The sequence below is a fragment of the Pipistrellus hanaki genome (assembly GCF_964339955.1).
Source record: "Pipistrellus hanaki genome assembly, chromosome: X".
Lineage (NCBI taxonomy): Eukaryota > Metazoa > Chordata > Mammalia > Chiroptera > Vespertilionidae > Pipistrellus > Pipistrellus hanaki.
Window position 1 is genome coordinate 8683836 of NC_140524.1, and position 22073 is coordinate 8705908.

The window sequence follows — 22073 nt, forward strand, 5'->3', positions numbered from 1 at the left end:
CTCTAGTGGGAGGGACTTTACCACAGAAGCAAACAACCATGTGGGAATGTTTTAGATTGTGATCAGTGTTGTGTTAAAAAACAAAATGGGATAAGGTCACAGAGAGTACCTGAGCCATGGGACTTACTTTAATTTGGGTGGTCAGGGAAAGCTTCCCTGAGATTGAAACAATATAGCAGCCCACCATAGGTAGACCCACATAGAAATAAAAGGAAGTGCAAAGGCCCTGAGGTCGGACAGAGCATATTGGAACAAAAAGACCAGTGTGGTTCTAATGGGTTTGGCTCAGTGGATAGAGTGTCGGCCTGTGGATCGAAAGGTCCCCGGTTCGATTCCGGTCAAGGGCATGTACCTTGGTTGTGAGCACATCTCCAGTGTGGGATGTTCAGGAGGCAGCTGGTTGATGTTTCTAGTTCTCTATCCCTCTCCCTTCCACTCTGTAAAAATAATCAATAAAATGTGTTGTTTTTTTTAAAGATCAGCGTGGCTAATAGAGAGTGAACAAGGCTTTTATAAGTCAAATCCAAGAGGTAGGCAGGGGCTGAATGTAAAAATGGTGGCGGGGCCAGGGTGGCGGCAGCAGCAATGGTGATAAGCGGCCAGATTCTGATTTTTAAGATAGAGCCACCAGGATTTCTCAAAGAGTCAGATGTCGAGGATGGCTCAGTGATTGTTGCCCTGAGCAACCAGGTATTTTATCATGCACTGGAATGGAGAAAGGTATTGCATGTGGTTTCTGACGGGTCATTCTGGAGTTCCTCTAGGTGGGGATGGCACGTCACGACCCTTCTGTGCTTATGTGGGCAGTGAGGGTGGGGTGGGGCTGCTGTTTTGGGTGAGTTCGAGGCATGAAGCACATTTCTGGGAATCCTTCCTCTCTCTTCCCCTATTCTGGTCCGAAATATGGAGCCTTCACACAGATGAGATTTAGAGAAGACTTGAATATACCGAGTCAGGCCAAACCAAGAGGCCCCAGAGACAGGGGATCTGCTGGGCTGGAGCCACTTCAGTCCAGAAACTGTAAGGAAGTGGGCGGCGCCAGAGAGGGCGCTGCACAAACTTTCTGGGCTATCTGGAGCCTAAGGAACCGCTTCCCCCCCCCCCTTTCTTTCTTTTTTTTGACCAGAAACAAAGTAAAGAAAATAGAAGGGGGTAGAGCATGGCGTGGCCTGGCCGGCCCGGAAGGACTTTGGGTGGAGCGGACTGTGAAAGCTTCGGGGCAGAGGGGGAGGGGAAGCCTCCATTAGCAACTAAGGCCGGCCTTCCTAAACTCGGCAGAAAGGTCAGAGGCATTGCAGGCGAGGCCAGGAGCCCCGGCATTCGGTGTGCCCGCCAAAGACGGCCGAAAACCCAAGTTGTGCGATGCAGCTTTAAAGGGGCTGGTGATTGACAGAATGTGTAGCAGTGGATGGGGTGGAGCCGCTGGGTGGGGTCTGGGACCGGCAGCTGGGAGAAACCAAAAGGAAGAAAAAAGAAAACCATTGCCCCTGATTATCGCTTAATGCCGGGCGGGGAGAGCTAGTCCGAAAGGGAGGAAAAGGAGGGCTTTTAGAGCTCACCTCCACTCCCACCCGCGGTCAAGTCTCCCCAAGCCTTCTGTCTCCTTTGGAGAGCATTCAAATCGAGTGTGTCCACCGGCCCTCGTCGGTGCCCGTTACCTCTAACCCCCCACTGAACTAGGTTTGCAGTACGAGGGAGTGAGGACCCCGAGTCCATCAGCTCAACCCCAGCCCCGCCCCGTCCGTTGGCCCTGGCCCCAGGCTGGGAGGAGAGGATGTCTCCGGAGGCGCAGAATCCAAAAGTAAGTCCCTTTCATTTTGCCTACCTACCCCTTTCCCCCCCTTCCATTTGCCCCCCCTCCCTGGGGTCTCCGCTGGGCGGCGAAGGAGCCACCTTATAGAAGGAGACTCTTTCAAGGAGGATCCTGAGGGTGGAGCAGGGTGGGGTAAGAAAGGGAGGGAAGGGGAGGAGGGGTGGCGCTAGGGGAGCTGCCACCCCGTGGCATAGGCGCGCTCGGAGTTGGATGTTTGTATGGTTTGGTGCCTCGATGGCCCCTCGGATCATCGGAGCCTCGACTTACCCTCTCCAGGAGTTCTTTCTTTTTGTCACACTCCAGCATCCTTATCAGGTTGCTTAAAGCCTCTAGCTGTGAGTTGGGAGGGCTCCATCTTGCCTGGCTTCTTAAAGGGACAGTGCACTCGTTCAACTGAGGGAAATCTGTATTGGAAATTCAATTTCGAGAAGGACGGCAGGGACTCGCCTCGCTGTGACACTATGAGCTTGGGGGATATTGGCATGGGCAGGAGGGCTTTTTCTCCCCCATACCAACCTCCAAACTTGGTTCTCATACCCAGCTGATGATCAGCCTGTGAACCCTTAAGTTGCATTAGTTAACTGCAGTCAATTAGCAGTTTTAGGTGGATGGAAAAATGTTCTGTTTCCTAGGAGGTGCCATGGCAGTGCAGATGACTTGAGAAAACAAGAATTCATTCTACACATATTTCTTGAATGCTACATTCAGTGCCTGGGGCTGATCCATCTGCTGAGCGCTATCTGTTAATATGTCAAGACCATGTAGAGCGGTGTCCCTGACTCCTTTCTTAGCAGATGAGTGGCCAAGGTTCCTTCTTAGGATATGGGGATGGATGTTGAATTTGATTCCTGCATTTACCAAGCATCCATCCCTTGAAAGTTCCAGTGGTTACCATTTATTGCCTTTCCTTTAGCACGAGGCATTCATATGCCCAAGCGCAGGTAGCTGGGAGAGGCAGCTGAAGGAGATAAGAACTCCAGGCTAAATGGCATGCAAAAGGCCAAGGGTGGTATGCTTCCACAAGGAAGCGAAGGCCACCTTGGATGACCTGCCATTCCCACGTCCATGTCCAGTCAGGAGGACTGAGTTGGGGAGAAGGGCTTCACCAGCTCCCTCCTGATGTTAAATAAAGAATCCGCGTGGTGGAGACTTGGTTGAAGGTGTCGGATGGACCAGTGACATCTCTTCCATGTTGTCTCATCCCTCTGCTTAGGGAGAGTGGCAGGACTGGGTGGGGCCTAATGCTACCCCACAGGTGAAAGAGATGAAAACGTGTTGTTTGAGGCTGTAGGGCTAGCATTTCACTCTGAAAGTTTCTGCTCGGCGGATGGAATGCCACAGCTCCCAGGGCTCTGCAGTCGACCAGTTCAGCTGTCTCTGGTATTAAATGCAAGTCACAGGGCCCCTCCCTTCTTTCATGTGTTGGGTTTCATTGCATCCCAGTGCCAACTCCCATCAAGGGCATGTGTTAGTTCTGGGTTCCTAGGCAACATTTCAGTAAAGCACCTTCCTCCATCCCCTCTCTCCTCCATTGACTTTCCAACCCGCAAAGCCATCTTATTGTGGGCAGTCATATCATTGAGTCCACTGGATTCAGATTTTAAAAAAAAAGAAAGAAAGCCTCGCTTATAGGTATTTCTCCCTAAAGTCACTGGCCTATGGGCTCCTATAAACAAAGGAAACATAAATTCAACTGGCACTCTTCCTTACTTTCGTCAGTGGGAGTACAGTCTTGACACAGAGCCAAGAACCACTTGTACATGTCACACCCACTGAAGTCTGCTATCCACACCCTTGCATGGAGGGTGGAGAAGCAGCTATGTGTTGGTGCCATACCCAACCTCCTGCAGTTGGTATGCATGGACTATGTTAGGAACAGGTATGCTTCCATTTTCATGTTCGATTGGCCCTTTGTGTTCCTATTGGCTTGTTTTCCTCTGGGACACTTTCTGGTTGGAGGATATGGGAGCTAGGCAGTTCGGAGCTCTCATAAAATACCACTGCTGAAATATGGTTATTTTCTTCCTAGGACAATGAAAGGTTTGTGAACCCACTAACGACTCACAGGCAAGCAATAGAAATCCTTTCCAAGAACTTCTAGTGGCTTCCCCAGAGCGACGGAAATTGTTTGCTGTCATTCATTCTGCTTCCTGGGATTGCGGCGAAGTTCTATCTGTTTGGAGGCAAAGGGGTGTCAGGGGGGATACTTGTAAAAAGGGTACTTTGTGCTTTCTCTGTGGTAGAGCGTAGAAATAGAAGTAATTTGGACCTTCAAGTTCCCTTCTCAGATGCCCGTATCTGGTGACCTAGGCTGTTCTTGCCTAGACTAGACCAGCGTGCCCGTACATTTACTTTGGTATGAGTTCTTTCCTGGTTGTTGCTCAGCCTTTGAGGACGAGGCGCTGTGATAAGCAAAGCTATCAACACAAGGTGCATTGTGGTATCATGTTCTTTAATTAATTCATTGAACAAATACTTAGTCGGAATCCACTCTGTGTCATCACTGCACAAACTTGGGGAATGTCATCTAATGAGGGTGTGTTGGTGGAGGGGAAAGCCAATAAACAATAAAGGTATTTGTGGGGTGGGGATAAGGTGGGAAAAAGAATAGAAGGCATTGGGGTTGCGGAGATATATTTACTATAGGGCAGTTAAACAAAATTTCTCTTATTTGGTGATATTTAAAAATATACCTAAATGGAGTGAGCTAGCCGTAATACCTGAGGAAATGGGGTATTAGACACACAAAAGAGAATGTGCAAAGGCTTGAATGTGTTCAGGGAATGGAATCCGGGATCCTTCAGTCGGCAGGCAAACGCTCTTATCTACTGAGTATCACTGGAGTGGAGAGGAAGAGAATGGTAGGACATGTGGTCAGAGGGACATAGAGGGCCTAATCATATAGGACTTTACTAAGATTTTGATTTTTATACCGAGTGAAAGCCATTTAGAAAACCTTTATTGTTGAAAATATTATAGATGTCCACCTTTCGTTTTCCCATTGACCCACCCCCTCAGACCTTCACCACCCTATTGTCTGTGTCCATGGTTATGCATACAAGTTCTTTGGTTGATCAACGCCCCCCCCCCCCCCCCCCCCCCCCCCGCCTCACCCCTGCCATCCCTCTGAGAATCCTCGGTCTCTTCCATCCTTCTCTGTCTCTGGATCTATTTTGCTATTTTGTTCATCAAATTCCACATATGAGTGAGATCATGTGATGTGATACTTGTCTTTCTCTGACTGGCTTATTTTGCTTAGCATCTCCAGGTCCCTCCATGCTGTCTCATAGGGTAAGAGACCCTTCTTTTTACAGCTGTGTAGCGTTCTATGGTGTAGATGTACCACAGCTTTTTTATCCACTCATCTTCCGATGGGCACTTGGGCTGTTTCCAGATCTTAGCTATTGTAAATAGTGCTGCTGTGAACATAGGGGTGCATATATCCTTTCCGATTGGTGTTTCAGGATTCTTAGGATATATTCCTAGAAGTGGGAGTAAAAGCCATTTTTAAAGAAAATAAGTAATCAACAATTATTTTACTTAAAATTCTACTCTGAAATATCAATATGGTTTATGTTTTTATCCTTTAGATAGCATGTTTCTTTCTTTCTTTTTTTAATCCTCACCCGAGAATATTCTTCCATCAATTTTTAGAGAGAGTGGAACAGAGAGGGAAAGACAGAGAGAAATATTGATGTGAGAGAAACACATCAATAGGTTGCCTCCTGCAACCGAGGTAGGTGCCCTTGATCGGAATCAAACCCGGGACCCTTCAGTCTGCAGGCCGACACTCTATCCACTGAGCCAAACTGGCCAGGGCTATATAGAATCTTTTTCTTTTTTTTTCCTTCCATTTTTTTATTAAGGTAAAACATAGTGAGCTTATTGCTGTATTCATGTCAACTGATACAATTTAATTTCATACTAACCATTGTTGTATCATACAATTACCTGGGAAAGGTTTCATACACATTTGAAACTACTTCACTATAAAAAGCCTCTTCAATGCACTTTAATTTAAAAAAATCACAATAAATTTATTAGCACTAGAAAAATATTTAAGCTTTTAAAGAAAACTTCACAACAGTTTACTCCATCATAAAATTGTGAAAAGTATTCAGTTGGAACTTAAAAAAAAAAACACAAAAAACTTTCAGTCTTTTTGCCCTCAAGATTTCTTTTAAGCTATTCTTCCCAAGTCCTTCCCAGTAGGGAAGAACGTTTCATTTTATTTAGTCCTCACAATAATGCTGTGAGGTAGGCACTATTGTCGTCTCCATGTTATAGCAAAGAAATTGCGACACAGAAAAGGAAAGTACTTTCCCGAAGGTCACACAGTAAGTAGAAGAGGATCCATTCTCTCCCATACCTTCTAAATTGTTCCAACAGCTTTCTTCTCTCGTCTTCAATTTCTTTTTCTTCTTGGATTCTCTCACCCAGCCAAACATTCCCACCTAATATATAGTATATAATTAACATGTACTGAATACCTACTGTGTGCTCAGCCCTCTATATACACTTTACATGTATCTATTCATATAACAAAACAATCCTATCCACTATATACTATTATTTCCCCCGTTTTCCAGTAAGGGAAATTGGGGCACAGAAACATCAAGCTATTGCAAATAATGCTACAATGATCCTGGGGGTGCATATATTCTTTTGTATTAGTGCTTCGGGTTTCTTCAGATAAATTCCCAGAAGTGGAATCACTGAGTCGTAAGGCAGTTCCATTTTTAATTTTTTTGAGGAACCTCCATACTGCTCTCCACAGTGGCTGCAGTTGTGGAATTGTGCACCTGAAACTATGATTTTTGTTAACCGGTGCCACCCCAATAAGTTCAATAAAAGGGGGAGGGGGAATCCCAGAAATAAACAATTCGTAAGTTTAAAAAAAATCAAGCAACTTGTTCAAGAATATACCGTATTTTTCGGACCATAAGACGCACCGGACCATAAGACGCACCAGTTTTTAGAGAAGGGAAATGAAGAAAAAAAGATTCTGAAACAAATAGTGTCCTAAAATATTTTATGTGCATTAAAACCCAACATCACAGTCATAAACACATGTAATCAACCCTGTAAAGTAAACAGCAGCATTTAGAACCATTTTAGAGCCGGGCAAGCACACAGAGACCACACAGAGCCGGGCAAGTAAAAAAACTTTTTTTTTACAGTATATGTGTAGGCTATATTTGGACCATAAGACGCAGGGACTTTTCCCCCCCACTTCTGGGGGGGAAAAAAGTGCGTCTTATGGTCCAAAAAATACGGTAGGTAGGATTTGGATAGTCAGAATGGAAGAGAAAGGACATTCTAAGCAGAAAGAATCATATAGCCAAAGACAGAATCAATACAATGTGGGCCAAGAGGGAAATGGACTAGGGCTAGGGAAGGGAGGAGGTTAGATAACTCTACTTTTGGTGATAATATAGGTGGGGCAAAATCAGCTGCTGGAAAACCAGGAATGCCACTATTCTTCCTCTATAGTGTCTCAGGGAAACTACCAGGTTTCAAAGAATGTTATTATCTAGCTCGTGTTACCTGATGCTCCAATGGACCATATTATATTCTTTGGAAAGTTGTTCCCTGAGTTGGGGGCACTTTTTAAAAAAATATATTTTATTGATTTTTTACAGAGAGAAAGGTAGAGGGATAGAGAGTTAGAAACATCGATGAGAGAGAATCATCAATCAGCTGCCTCTTGTACCACCCCCACTGGGGACGTGCCCGCAACCAAGGTACATGCTCTTGACCGGAATCGAACCTGGGACCTTTCAGTCTGCAGATCGACGCTCTATCCATTGAGCCAAATCTGTTTCGGCTGGGGGCACTTTTGCTGGTCAGTGATGGCATGATAGTAGAGCAGAAAATATTCAGAGGCGTTTAGATTTTGTGTGTTTTTGTTTTGTTTTGTTTTTGTTTGTTTTTTTCCTGCTGTAGCGGAATGCGATCTGTAGCTTTGGTTTATTTAAACCTGACTATACATTGACCATTTCCACATCTATAAGGCAGATAGCTTTGAAAGGGAGAAGCAACATTCCTTCATTCATCTTATTTGCTTTTTCAACATACATGCCCTGAGAACTCTATATGTGGTCAGCTCTGTGCCACAGGCTGAGGATACAAAGATATAAGACCTCAACCTTGCCCTTGAACTCAGCTGGGAGACAAAGTTCTACCACACAAGTAGTATTTGTTCACATGTGAAGCCCTTTGCATGTTTTGCGTGTAGATTCATCATAGGATTTTACTCATTTTGTTGCTAAAGATACTGAAGATTACAGGAAGGCTGAATCAACTCAAGGAGGGAGGGATTTGGAAACTGACAAGTAAGCAAATCATTAACATGAGCAGGAAAGATGTGGATGACCCTGGGAGTCAAGGAGTCAGAGAGGACTTGCCAGAGGAGTGATGCTTGAGTCTTGAAAGATAAATATGAGTTTTCCAGGCAAGTAGCGAAAGTAAGGACGCGATAGAAGGAACATCATGTGTAAGTGAATGGAGGTTCCGGAGAGGTGGTGTATTTTGGAAATAGTGAGCATAACGGTGTTCTGGGTCAGTGGCAGGAAAAAAGACTGGAAAGGTAGACAGAATCAGGACACAACTATAAATAAAGGAGCCTCTGTTTTTTATAGGCACCGTATTAAGAGCACTTTCCCCAAAAGTCATTCTTTACTTTAAAAAACCTTAGGGATTACATAAACAGCTGCTTCATGTGCTAAATAAACCAGAGACATCTTTAGCACCATGTCATTCCTCAGAGACCAGAAACATTTCTGGGGCCAGAAGGTAGACACAAACCTGAGTGCTCATTGAACCCCAAGAGTCATTGCAATCAGGGGGAAAGGGTGAGATCTGTACTTTCTGGGAGGCCAGAGTAATAGTATGGCTGCTAGTCAGACATTCAAACAATATTCATAACAACGACAAAAAAGAACAATAACAAGTGTGACAGGTACTACTCTAAGCACTGGATTTATTGTTTCCATTTGATAAACGGAGAAACTATAGATCTTCAAATCTAGGAAACTGGGAAAATTCTGCTCATAATCAGCAGATAGTTGGGCTTTTGCAATCCACATTTTTAATCATTATATGTTTAGCGAGCTAGTCAGCAAGACCAAAAGGAAATAGCTCAAGGTGGGCCCAAATATCAGGGTAAGACAGTGCACAAATGGATATACATGAAAAATACAGTAATAGATGAAAGATTTAGGAAGTAAGGAAATAGCAGGTGAGACAGGAAGTTTGCTGACGGAGGTCACAATTCAGGGGTCCACAAACCACATGGAGGCCACCGATATACTTTCTAGTGACCATGTTTTCTAAAATTTGGTTTCATTACCGGTGTATATAAGTGGAATTTTTCACGTGAAACGGGTAGGGAATGTCTGCCCTGCAGGCTGTATAAGGCCCACGAAATCATTTGGTCTGGCCCTGCCAAGTCATTAAGGGGTGACTTAATTAAACGTTTGACCAAATATAGCAGGCTAATTCTTAAGTGGATCATTTCGTATGGCCCTCGAATGATGTTATAAATATCCAAATGGCCCTTGGCAGGAAAAAGGGTCCCCACCCCTGATGTAAAATATAGGTTTGCAACTTTCTTGAAAAACTTGAAATATTTTGCATCACTGGGCCTATACTGCTGCGTGGTGACAATCACCAGGAACTGAGCAGCAGCTGCCCCTTTCGACATGTTATTTATTCATTTCTCTCCTCTCGTTGCAAAAGGCAAAACCAGCTGGAGCTAGTTTAAGCACAAGAGGAATGTGACCGTCTCTTGGGAATGGACGGGGTTTTGGAAATTGGAAGTCGTTGGGAACTCAGGCTTGTTTTTTTTTTTACTTCTTTTTTTCTGTGTCTCCTATCTGGTTCTCTCTGCATATAAGTTTGTGTTTTTTGTTTTTTTTTTCTCTTTTAGTAGAGGAGAGCATGGGGTGGGCAAGAGATAGCTTCGTTATCTCCTAGGTTCATATGTTATAGTTCAGTCTCCTAGAAAGGTACTGGCTGGCTTAGTACCAATTGCCAAGTCACAGGGAATGGACACTGATCGAGTCAGTTGCCTACCCCGAGATAAGCGAACTCTGGCCCAGGAGGCTAGGGTTATGTAATAGAAACTGGGGGCACACATCTAGAAATCAGGTTGGAGTTAGAAGGGGCCCCTTATGTGTGGAGCAGACACTTCCGAATGTGTCCCCTGGACCACGTATTATTTGGGTTCTGCTCACTTTGTGGTAGCTTCTCGTGTTCTCTTGGAGGTCTTTGAATCTACTGTAAGCCTGGCCTATCTGACCTGCTTGCCAGGTTTAGACCTGTTATTTTGGGAGCGTGTAGGGTTCAGCACACCCACATTGTTCCTATTACAAAGCAATTTGAGGCCCAAATGGCCAGAATACCCTACCCTGCCTTTCTTTTCGCACTTTGAATCCCACGGGACTTCCTTCCTCCAGTAGCTTAAAATCACCTTATTCATCATTATAATGACCTCTAGGCCACTGAATAAGGCCTGGTGAGTGCATTCTTAAAGAGTTAATAGCCCCGGATGAAAAGGCAGGCAGGTCTAAAGGAGAGCAGCTAATGGTGATGTGCTTAGGACTGAAGAATTAGCCAAAGTTCCATTCATAAGTGTAATGCCTGGGCTTTCGAATTAGACAGGATGACGGGGATTTACTGTGTTTTTCTTCTTGGATTCCTTTGACGCAAAGGAGCTTTCCAAGTTTTGTGGTTCCCAGCTGAGACTTTGGACACTGCTTGTTTCAATGATTTTTTTTTCAATGACTTCAAAGTTCCCTTCCTAACACTCCTTACAAAAGTAGCAGTCAATATAGAAAGATTCCACTCTCAGCCCAGAGCTTTGGGGTGCAGGGATTGCTAGTCCTAGAGGGTGTTGAGAGGGAAGTCGCCCCCCCCCCCCCACTCCTGAAAGTACTGAAGTAAGCTGCCCAGTCTGAAACTATTCTCTCTCAAGATCATGAGATGGATTCCTTCCAAAGGAATTCAAGCTCTGCCCCAGTCCTGCAGCCTCTTCTGGCATTCACCTTGCCTTTTATAAATAGAATAGAATTATCCCGACTTCCTCAAGCAGAGTTGCTTATTGCCAGGGTAATATTCTACACTCTTCAGTGCAAAGAGAGAACTCAGAGCCAAAGCCAGGAAACTTCCTAGAAAGAGAAGTTACATTTAGGACATTTGAAATCTGAGCAGACATTGGGTTGCTTTCTCTTTCCTCTTTATTCAAGTTAACGTTGCAATAAAGTGCGTATGGTTCTGTTACTTTGGATCCTCTCTCTCCTGCCTCTAGCTCCTTTAATTGGCAGGTTAAGACAGCATTTATTGCAAATGCCAATAAAAGTTAACATTTATTGAGCAATTACTATGTGCAAGACACTGCTCTAAATTCTTTACAATACCTATCTGATAATTGTTATGATGATTACATAACATATAAAAGTAATGAGCATATAATGTTCAGTCAGTAAATGGTAGTACACACATATTTGCTATCTTCTCTCTTCTCCCTTAAAAAGTACTTGGATTGGGTTCACTATAAGCTCATGCTTTCCAATCTCAGAGGGAAAATCCTGGCTGCTTTACCATCCTTTCATCCATCCCCACAGTAACTGATCCAAGATTTTAAAATATTTTTCAACTGCCCATTCATACCTACCCCCAACTTTTGCCTCCTTAACTTGCTGATGAAATTATACAGATTCTCTCATGTTCCTTTCACTTAAGTCAGTACTGCTCAAACTTCAATGTATATAAATCAACTACAATTCTGCTTACAATGCAGATTTTGAATCAGAAGGTCTAGGGTAGGACCTGAGGAGATTCTATATTTCTAAAAAATTTCTGGGTGATAGAGATACTGTTGTGTGGATAACATTTTGTGTAGCATGGCTCTAAAGAAGACCAAGGTTGACCTCTCTCTCTCTCTCTCTTTCCCTCTCTCTCTCTCTCTCTCTCTCTCTCTCTCTCTCTCTCTCTTTTTTACAGATGAAGAGACTGAGATTCTAACTCAAAGAAAGATAAATGCACCCTAATGTTCATTGTGGTATTATTTAATTCTTTACAATAGCCAAGACATTGAGACGATCTAAGTGTTCATTGATAGATAAATACATAAAGAATCTCTCCATATAAAAGGCTAATATGCAAAGTGTCCCTTCGGGAGTTTAACCAAGAGACCAGGAGTTCCACCACTTGCTATGATGTGTGCTGACCACCAGGGGCAGTGTGGAACTAAGGGAGGCCCTGGCTGGCAGCCAGCAGCTGAGGAAGGGAGGCCCTGGCCAGCAGCCAGAAGGCCCCAATCAGCCCTGATCACTGGGCAGGCCTAGGGACCCTACCTGTGTATGAATTTGATGCACCTGGCCTCTAGTATATGTATAATTAGCCATAACATGAAGGAAATATGTAAGTGGATCTTGAGGGCATTCTGACAAATGAAATAAGTCAGACAGAGAAGGAGAAATACCATATGATCTCACTTGTATGTGCAATCTAAAAATAACCCTCATAGATACAGAGAACAGATAGGTGGTTACCAAAGCAGGGTTTGGGGGATGGCTAAATGGGTGAAGGTGGTCAAAAAGTATAAACTTCCAGTTATCAAATCAATAAATCACGTGGATGTAATACACTGCATGATAATAGTTAGTAATATTGTAATGAATACTTGAAAGTTGCTTCAGGTCTTATGTTTGGGTCTTTGATCCATTTTGAGCCAATTTTTGTATATGGGGACAAGCAGCAGTCTAGCTTCATTCTTTTGCATGTGGCTTTAAAATTCATTAATATGTGGGATAGAAAACTGAAAGCAAGAAATTAAGAAACAAAACCTCATAGACACAGACAACAATATGGTGGTTACCAGAGGGGAAGGTGGATAAGGGTATAATGAAGGGTAGAGAGGGTCAAGTGTATGGTGACAGAAGGAGATTTGGGTGGTGAACACACAATACAATATACAGAAGATGCATCATAGAATTGCACACTTGAAGCTTGTAGAATTTTATTAACCAACTAGTGGTCTGGTGTATGGATTCATGTACATTGAAAGGAAATTAATTAGAAGAAAGATTCATGCGGTAATTACTTGACTGCAAAAAATTAGTATATATAATAAAGTATTATAAAATTCAAATACAAAATATTTTAATATCACTATTTTCCCTTTCTCTATAATAGGGGTGTCAGAGATGAAAGAAAATTAGTAAAATATATATGAAAATAATATATAAATTGATTAATAAACAACAAAAACATGATATAAAAACAACATTGATGCAAACAATGACTGATAAAGTGATTAAACTTATTCTAATATTTCCCTGTGTACCACATTAAGAGGAAAAACACTTTCAGAGTGCTTGACTAATTTCCCTTGTGATGAAGTATTTACAACTTTAACATCACACACCCTTTGAACTGGAGAGAAAGCAACATATAACTGACCATGTCTGAAAACAGGTTCATGTAAGAATATTCCTACTCTGTGTAGAGTTTGTCCTTGTGATTTATTAATAATGCACAAGTCAACGTTTTTAAATTGCCAGTGCGCATCATGGATATCGGCCAGTCACAGATGGACCGTCTGATGTACATATGGTCACTTAGCCTTTTATATATATATATAGATTTTATCCCAATAAATTTAATTAAAAATGTTATTTTCACAGAGTCATACAGATTGACAGCTGTCAGAAGGATGAGGGGTTAGGGGGCTGGGTGAAGTAGATGAGGGGATTAAGCAAAAAACACCTCAAAGACACAGACAACAGTATGGCGATTACTAGAGGGAAAGGAAGGTGAGGGGAAACAGAAGAGGGTACAGGGGTATAAATGGTGATAAGAGACTTGATTTGGAGTGGTGATATACAATATACAGGTGATGTATGCTAGAGCTGTACATCTGAAACCTATATATTATAATTTCATTAACAAATGTCACCCCAATAAATTCAATACATTTTTTAAAAGAAAAAAAAGCATGATTTAAAATAATCAGTTTCTCTATCCAGCTAATGCAGCTTACACAACTACTCCACTAGACTCTGATTTTGTAATAGTCATATTTTGGCTTTCCAAGAATAGTCATTATATCTTTCTTCGGTGTTCCAGAGCAACCCTGTCTGCCAAAGACTGGCCATCTGCATGAGGACCTCCTGAGCTGAGAATTTGGCTAGATGAACATATGGCACACATGATGGAGAATTCTATGGGTCACTAAGAAGAGCTGGTTGTCATGAGTCATTTCTGACAGAGAGGAGATTTCCAAGTGAATGATTGCAGTATGTGCAGTTAGAGGGTCAGTTAGAGCATCAAGGAAAGTAACATAGTGTAGTGATTAAAAGCAAAGGCACTGGCTCTAGCTGGTTTGGCTCAGTGGATAGAGGGTTGGCCTGTGGACTGAAGGGTCCCAGGTTCAACTCTAGTCAAGCGCACATACCTGTGTTGCAGGCTTGATCCCCAATAGGGGGTGTTGCAGGAGGCAGCCGATCAATGATTCTCCTTCATCATTGATGTTTCTCTCTCCATCTCCCTTCCTCTCTGAAATCAATAAAAAAAATTATTTTCTTTAAAAAAGAGCAAAGGCACTGGAGTAAGTAGAAAAACCTGGGTTCAGGTCCTACTTCTACTTTCTATGTAGGACCTTAAGCAAGTTGTTTAGCCTTTCAGAATTCAGGATGATGATATTGTACCTAACTCATGGGGATGTGAGGATTAAGTGTGCTAGTACATAAAAGTTCTTAGCACAGTCACACTAAGTGATAGTTATTTGATCTTCCAGCAGTATCCCCCACTTCCAGGTAGCTAAGCCCTCTGGAAAATTTTTAAAAATTCTGTAAAGCCTGCATCCAAGCCTTTCCTGATCCCCTTCCCTTGTGACATTTATCCTATTTTTTGCCTGACAATTATAAATATACTTGCCTCATCCCTCCTTGCTAGACTGAAAGTATCTCAAGGGTGCGATGATATCTAAGCCCTTCTACAAAGACTAACAGAGTGCCCTGCTATGATATGGTAGGCACTCAATATACACTGAGTGGCCAGATTATTGATTTCCAAACACATAATAATCTGGCCACTAAGTGTTATATATATTAGAAGCCCAGTGCATGAATTTGTGCATGGGTGGGGTCCAGCCAGCCTGGCCAGGGGGAGGGGACATGGGCGGTTGGCTGGCCTGCCTGCTGGTCGAACTCCTGGTTGAGGGGACAATTTGCGTATTAGCCTTTTATTATATAGAATATACACTGAGTAGACAGATTATTATGCGTTCAGAGATCATAATAATCTGGCCACTCAGTGTTTGTTGACCTGAGTTAGATTGAACTGATTTATATTTAAAATGTACTAGTACTTACAAACAAGTACCAGCATTTTTTGTCATGTTGTAACTCTGCTATTGGCCTTGACATCCTTTCTTTCCAGAGATTCAACATATGTTTCACATTGATTGTTCAAGATTATTTGGCACAGATGTGAGTTGGGAGTTCACAGTTTCCAAGGAAGGATCTTTTCTATGACACTCACAGCAGGTGATAGAGACCAAAATGGCAACAGACACTGTCAGGTTAATTCAACAAATATTTATTGAGGGTGTTCTATGTAAGATCGTGCTAAATCTATGGGGGTAGGCAAAGCTCTAGGGGAGAGAAGGAATGGGGGGGTCTATGTATTTCAGGGGTGGGGATGAAGATATATAAATTCTGACTATTCTATAGTCTGAATGTTTGTGACCTCCCCAAATCCTTATGTTAAAATCCTAACCTTCAAAAGTAATGGCATTAGTATGTGGAAACTTTGGGAGGTACTTATGTCATTTAGGTGAAACCTTCAAGAATGGGATTAGAGACTCTGACACATAATAGGTGCTCAATAAAAAACTAATGAAAAAAATGGCATGAGTGCTTCACAAAACAGACTCTAAAGAGATCCTTAGCTCTGCCCCATGTGAGGACAAGGTACCAACCATGAACCTGGAAGAGGGCCTTCACCTGACTAGGAAGACACCTTGACCTTGGACATTTCTACCTCTAGAACTGAGAATTAAAATCCTGTTGTTTATAAGCCACCCAGTTCTGTGATATTTTGTTGTAGCAACTGAGGCTTCAAAAAGTTCCAAGTCTGGGTAGCTAATGAGTGGTGTGTGTGATGATTCTTTGGAGGGGTGAAGACAGCCTAAGGACTTTGATAGATTTGTTTTTAAAAAATTTAGAACAGTGGTTCTCAATCATGGCTGTATTTTGGAAACACCTGGCATGGGGATTTTAAAAATAGTGATGTTTGGGTCCCAACTGGCATATATTTTGATGCCATTGGTCTGGGGTTCCTTTTGGGCACTGATAGTGTATTAAGTCTCTCCACATGATTCAAATGTGCAACCGAGGGGGAAAATCACGGCTTCAGAGTCATGTTTCTGAAGGAGCCCAATGTGGTTTGGTTCAGGTCAGTATTTCTGGCTTGAGTAAGATAAAAATTAGTCTATTTATTTCAAGGACATTCCACAGTATGATTTGGTCATCTATTTCTTGGAGAGAAAAATACTCTTTCATAACAGAATCATCATCCTGACTCTAAGGGATTCATGCAATCACTTGTATGTTTATGCAAGAAACATTGAAAAACACTATTAATTTTCTATTACTGCTTTAACAAATTATCACAAATTTGGCTTAAAACAACACATATTTATTGTGTTATAGTTCTAGAGGTCAGAAAGTCTAAAATCAGGGTGTTGGCAGGACAGCATTGTTTCTGGAATGTCTAGTGGATAATCTATTTAATTGCCTTTTTCAGCTTCTAGAGGCTAATCATACTCCTCGGCTCATAGCCCTATTTTTCTGACCTCTCCTTCTGTTGTCACATCTTCTCTGACTCCTCTCTCTCTCTCCCACAAGGACTCTTGATTACCTAAGAAGCATCTGGATAATCCAGGATAATCTCCCCATCTCAAGATCCTTAATTAGGTCCCATTTGCAAAGTTTCCTTGGCCATATAAAGTAACATATTCATAGGTTCCAGGGATTAGGATGTGGGCTTCTTTGGAAGATCCTCACTGAGCCAGCTACAGGGACTAATGATTACAATGGCACTATGACTAAATATTTACATATGTCCTCTAAGCCACAGAGCAAACACTTAATGCTCTTCCTTCCTTCCTTCCTTCCTTCCTTCCTTCCTTCCTTCCTTCCTTCCTTCCTTCCTTCCTTCCTTCCTTCCTTCCTTCCTTCCTTCCTTTTTCTTTTACTGTGGGCACGGTTCTATGCTCAATGCATTAATGACTTTATTTCAGTTAATGTTAAGAGACAACTGCAACTATTATCCTCATATTTCAGATGATAAAACTGAGACTAATAGAGATTAAGTGACTTGCTCAAATCATATAACTAAGCTAGATTGCAAACCCAATGGTTCAGTAACCTAACCATTGCGCAATACAATTTCTTCTAGTACTCCTGACTTTAAGGGCCTAGTCATTTATTCAATAGATATGATAGTTGTGTAAGTGCCTACCAAGTACCAGACACCTTGTTGCAGTAGTGAGCAAGACATCATCCCTAATTGACATTGTGGAAGGTTCACCCCACTCAGAGATCAAGAAAGCTGAAATGCATAGAAATGGCTAAGAGCAAGGAAGAAAATAAGGGGATACCAGTATCAATGGCACAGTGGGAGTGACCACGGTTCCTACTGACCTGCTCTGCAGATGACCCCAGCAGTTTTCTAAACTAACAAAACCAATGGCCAAGCATGGCTACTAAGGATGCCCTGCGTTATTTCATTGGATTTATGCCCCACAAGAATTTGTACTTGTAAACACCAGCCAGCAGAGTCCCTTCTGGAAACCTCTTCCACCTGCTCAAACTGGAACCCACACTGGCAGACAGCCCAGGCCTCTGCTGCTGTGTAAGTGTAAAACTACAGCCTGGATCCCTGCTACTGTCCCCCACTGACATACACACATTTAGGGCTAGCCCTTCTAGCTGTGCACCGACATGCCCCTGGCCTGCCTCCCAACATTGGCCTCTGCTGCCATGTGCTCATGGTGAGACCCAATAGTCACATTAGACTGAGTTAACAGTGCCCCCAAAGCTGCATTTTCACCCGTAGTTGGCCCCAATCCTTGCTGCCTGTCATGGACCCCACCGCTACGTGTGTGTCTGAAACTGGATCCTGCTACTCCACAGGCACTTTCAGCTGGCACCCACAGCTGAGTGTGCATGCACCAGCTCTGGTCATCACTGCTTCCTACTGTGGTCCTTAGCCACTAGATGTAGCAGTGCCAGTGGTCTGGATAGAAGATGAAACCAGTTTCAACATTACCTTAAGTCAAAACCTAATCTAAGCAAATGAACAAGTGATTGAATGAATCTCTTAGAGTCATGATAATGATTCTGTTATGAAAGAATGTTTTTCCCTCCAAGAAATAGATGACCGAATTATACTGTGTCCTTGAAATAGACTAATTTTTATCTTACTAAGCCAGGAGTACTGACCTGAACTAAACTACCTTGGGATCCTATAGAAACATGCCTCTGAAGCCATGATTTTCCACCTTGGTTGCACATTTGAATCACTTGCAATGGTAAGAAGAAGCATTAAAATTTTACATAAATGCTCAGCTGGTGTGGCTCAATATTTGAGCAGAAACATGACTCTAATGCTGTGATTTCCCCCCTTTGTTGCACATCTGAATCATTTGGGGAGACTTAAAATACTATCAGTGCCCAAAAGGTACCCCAGGCCAATGGCATCAGAATATCTGCCAGTTGGGACCCAAATATCACTATTTTTAAAATCCCCGTGCCAGGTGTTTCCAAAATACAGCCAAAATTGAGAAACCCTGTTCTAAAATTTTAAAAACAAATCTATCAAGGTCCTTAGGCAGTCTTCACCCCTCCAAAGAATCATCGCACACACCACTGTGTGGCATTGGCTGGTTGAGGTGGAGCATCTGGCCAAAGGGATTTGACTGCAAGTTTGAGTGTGCACTCGGAACCGGACATAGCAGGGACAGGTGTGCTGAGTGGGAGCCAGCCAGGGACTCTGAGAGGAAGATGACCTCTGTTGCAATAGAGTACTTATCAGAGAAAAGGTGGCCCGATGGAATGCAATTATAAGAATTGATGAAAGGGCTAGTGAAAATAATTAATCCCATCTCCATTCCGTGGGGGGTTGATTATGAAGCATTTTCTCCCCCACCATCCCATGGCCTTGTGTTCTGCCAGAAATCAGTGTTATGACCAAAGGGCCAGAAACTGTAAGTTTCTAAAGAGAGCTCGGAAAGCTGGAGGCAAGGGGGAGGGAGGGGAGTTAAGAAACAGGGTGAGCATTAGCTTGGTGCGGTTATAGTTCTTCACTTTAAACAACAAATTTTTAAAAATTTTTCCAGCTTTATTAAGGTAATATTGACATATGTCATTGTGTAAGTTTAAGGTGTGTAAATTAACTTATATATGTATACCAACTTGATGATTTGGTATACATATATATTGCAAAACTTTTATTATAATATATGGTTAATTAACACATCTATTGCCTCGCATAAATATCATTTATTTTTCATGATGGGGACATTAGTTCTTTAAAATTTTTTTTTTTATTGATTTCAGAGAGGAAGGGTGAGGGAGAGAGAGAGATAGATAGATAGAAACATCAATGATGAGAGAGAATCATTGATCGGCTGCCTCCTGCACACCCTCCACTGGGGACCGAGCCCACAATCCAGACATGTGCCCTTAACTGGAATTGAACTCGGGACCCTTCAGTCTGCAGGCTGATGCTCTATCCACTGAGCCAAACCAGCTAGGACTATAAATCACTTATTATATCTATTTTTTCAAATGTGGAAACTGAGGCTGGAAAGGTTAATTCTCTTCCATCTTATCTCTTGATCTCCCTTATCTTGCTCTACTTTTTTTTCTCCCCAGCACTTTTAAAAAATATATATTTTATTGATTTTTTTTTTTTACAGAGAGGAAAGGAGAGGGATAGAGAGCTAGAAGCATCGATGAGAGAAAAACATCGACCAGCTGCCTCCTGCACACCCCCTACCAGGGATGTGCCTACAAACAATGTACATGCCCCTGACCGGAATCAAACCTGGGACCCTTCAGTCCTCAGGCCAATGCTCTATCCACTGAGCCAAACTGGTTTCGGCTCCCTACCACTTTTCATTCGAACATATAAAATGTGTTAACTTTATTGTGTCTCCCCCAACCCACCCTCCACCACCACTAGGATGCAAGCTTTATAAAGGCAGGGACCTGTACCTGATTTATTCATTGAGGTCTCTAAAATAAATAAATAACCTCAGTTACGTAATATTTGCTGAATGAGTAACTTTCCCAAGGTCACACAACTTGTTCATTGAAGAGTTCAGACTTGATCCCAGGCAAACTTCAGTGCCTGCTCTCTCTACCTACTCTACTATCTCTCTGTCTGAAGCATGTGAATGATTCCGTTTCTGATGCCATATAAAATACGATGCTTTCCACAGCTGTCCTTACAAACCATAGGTCATTGTGGCCAATATAGGGAGAGATCTGTAGTGTGTTCTTTGTCATTGTCAAGGGATTTTCCTGGGAGAACCCTCAGCCTGCAGCAAGCCTCTGTGGGCTCAGTTTAGCCCAGCTTATGTACTCTATGGTCATTTTGGGTAAGGAAGGATGATGTCATAAGGGCTTATGCATTTTCTTTTGAGTCTTGGCTGTGGCTGAATCCAGAGAAAATGATTCTTTTGTGTGATATAGCTGCGACCTTTTGGTGCCCATCTCTTTTACGTTCTCATTCCCCTTTTCCTGAGCCGCAAAAAGAGCTCTCTTAATGCAGATCAAAAGTCAGAGGAAGTTCAACTGTGGATTTCATTCAGAAATGGAAATGCACTACAAAAATCCCTTCAGAAGTCTCTTTCTATAGTGAGTTGATCTTAGGCTAGCAGTTTACTAGGCAGGCTTGATTGAAATGGCAGCCGAAACAATCCTGGAGTCTGGGTTGGCTCAGCGTCTGAAACAGTTTTCCAGTTTACACCTTCATAGGAAGTACGGTATGATTAATGGTTCTTCCCCCCCTCTGCGCTTGTAAGAAGCATAATAGAATAGGTATGGTGCTTTTGCTTTTATTTATTTAATTTGTTTATTTTTAATGAATTGAACTTATTTGGGGTGTCATTGGTTAATAAGACTATGTAGGTTTAAAGTGTACAGTTCTATAATACATCATCTGTACATTGCATTGTATGTCCACCATCCAAAGTCAAATCATCTTCCATTTGGCACTCTTTACCCTTTACATTTCTCTATCCCCCTTCCCTCTGGTAACCGCCATACTGTTGTTTGTTTCTGTGAGTTTCAGTTTAATATGCCTTTTATGAGTGAAATCATATAGTCCTTAGCTTTTTATTACTGACTTATTTTTATGGCTGAATAGTATTCCAATGTATATATGTAACATATCTTCTTTATCCAATCATCTATCGAAGGGCACTTTGGTTGTTTCCATGTGTTGGCCATCTTGGATAATGCTGCAATGAACATAGTGTTGCATTTATCTTTGCAAATAAATGTTTTCAAATCTTTTGAGTAGATAGGCAGAAGAGGGATTGCTGGATCATGTGACAACTGTATTCTTTAATTTTTAAGGAGCCTCCATACTGTTTTCCATAGTGGCTGTACTAGTTTACATATCCACTAGCAGTGAATGAGAGCTCCTTTTTCTCCACAAGCTCTCTAACATTTGTTATTACTTTCCTTGTTGATAATAGACATTTTAACAGTTGTGAAATGGTATCTCGTTGTAGTTTGTTTTAATATGTCTTTTTTGATTTTTTTAAGAGAGAGATGAAGGGAGAGGGATAGATAGAAACATCTATCATCTGCCTCCTGCATGCTCCCTACTGGTAATCAAGCCTGCAACCCAGGCATGTACCCTGACTGGGAATGGAACTGGTGACCTTGTGGTTCATGGGTTGGCGCTCAACCACTGAGCCACACCAGCCAGGCTCATTGTAGTTTTGATTTACATTTTCCCAAATGGCTAGTGAAGTTGAGCATCTTTTCATATATATACTAGAGGCCCAGTGCACAGAATTTGTGCATAGTAAGGTCCCTAGGCCTAGCCAGCAATTAGGGCCGATCAGGGCCTTTCAGCTGCTGGCCAGGGCCTTCCTTCATTCCGCACTGCCCCCCTGGTGATCAGCGCACATCACAGCAATTGATTGAACTCCTGGTATCCTGGTCAAACT

The 22073-nt window shown here is 42.5% G+C and overlaps 1 protein-coding gene across 1 annotated transcript in view; it reads left to right on the top strand.

The window, feature by feature from the left end:
• Window positions 1-1218: 1218 nt before the first annotated feature.
• KLF8 (KLF transcription factor 8) overlaps window positions 1219-22073 on the top strand; it is a gene marked incomplete at its 3' end in the record, with an annotated part of 76776 nt that continues 55921 nt past the window's right edge. The window contains exon 1 of the mRNA XM_084871130.1: window positions 1219-1801. The remainder of the gene's footprint in view (window positions 1802-22073) is intronic.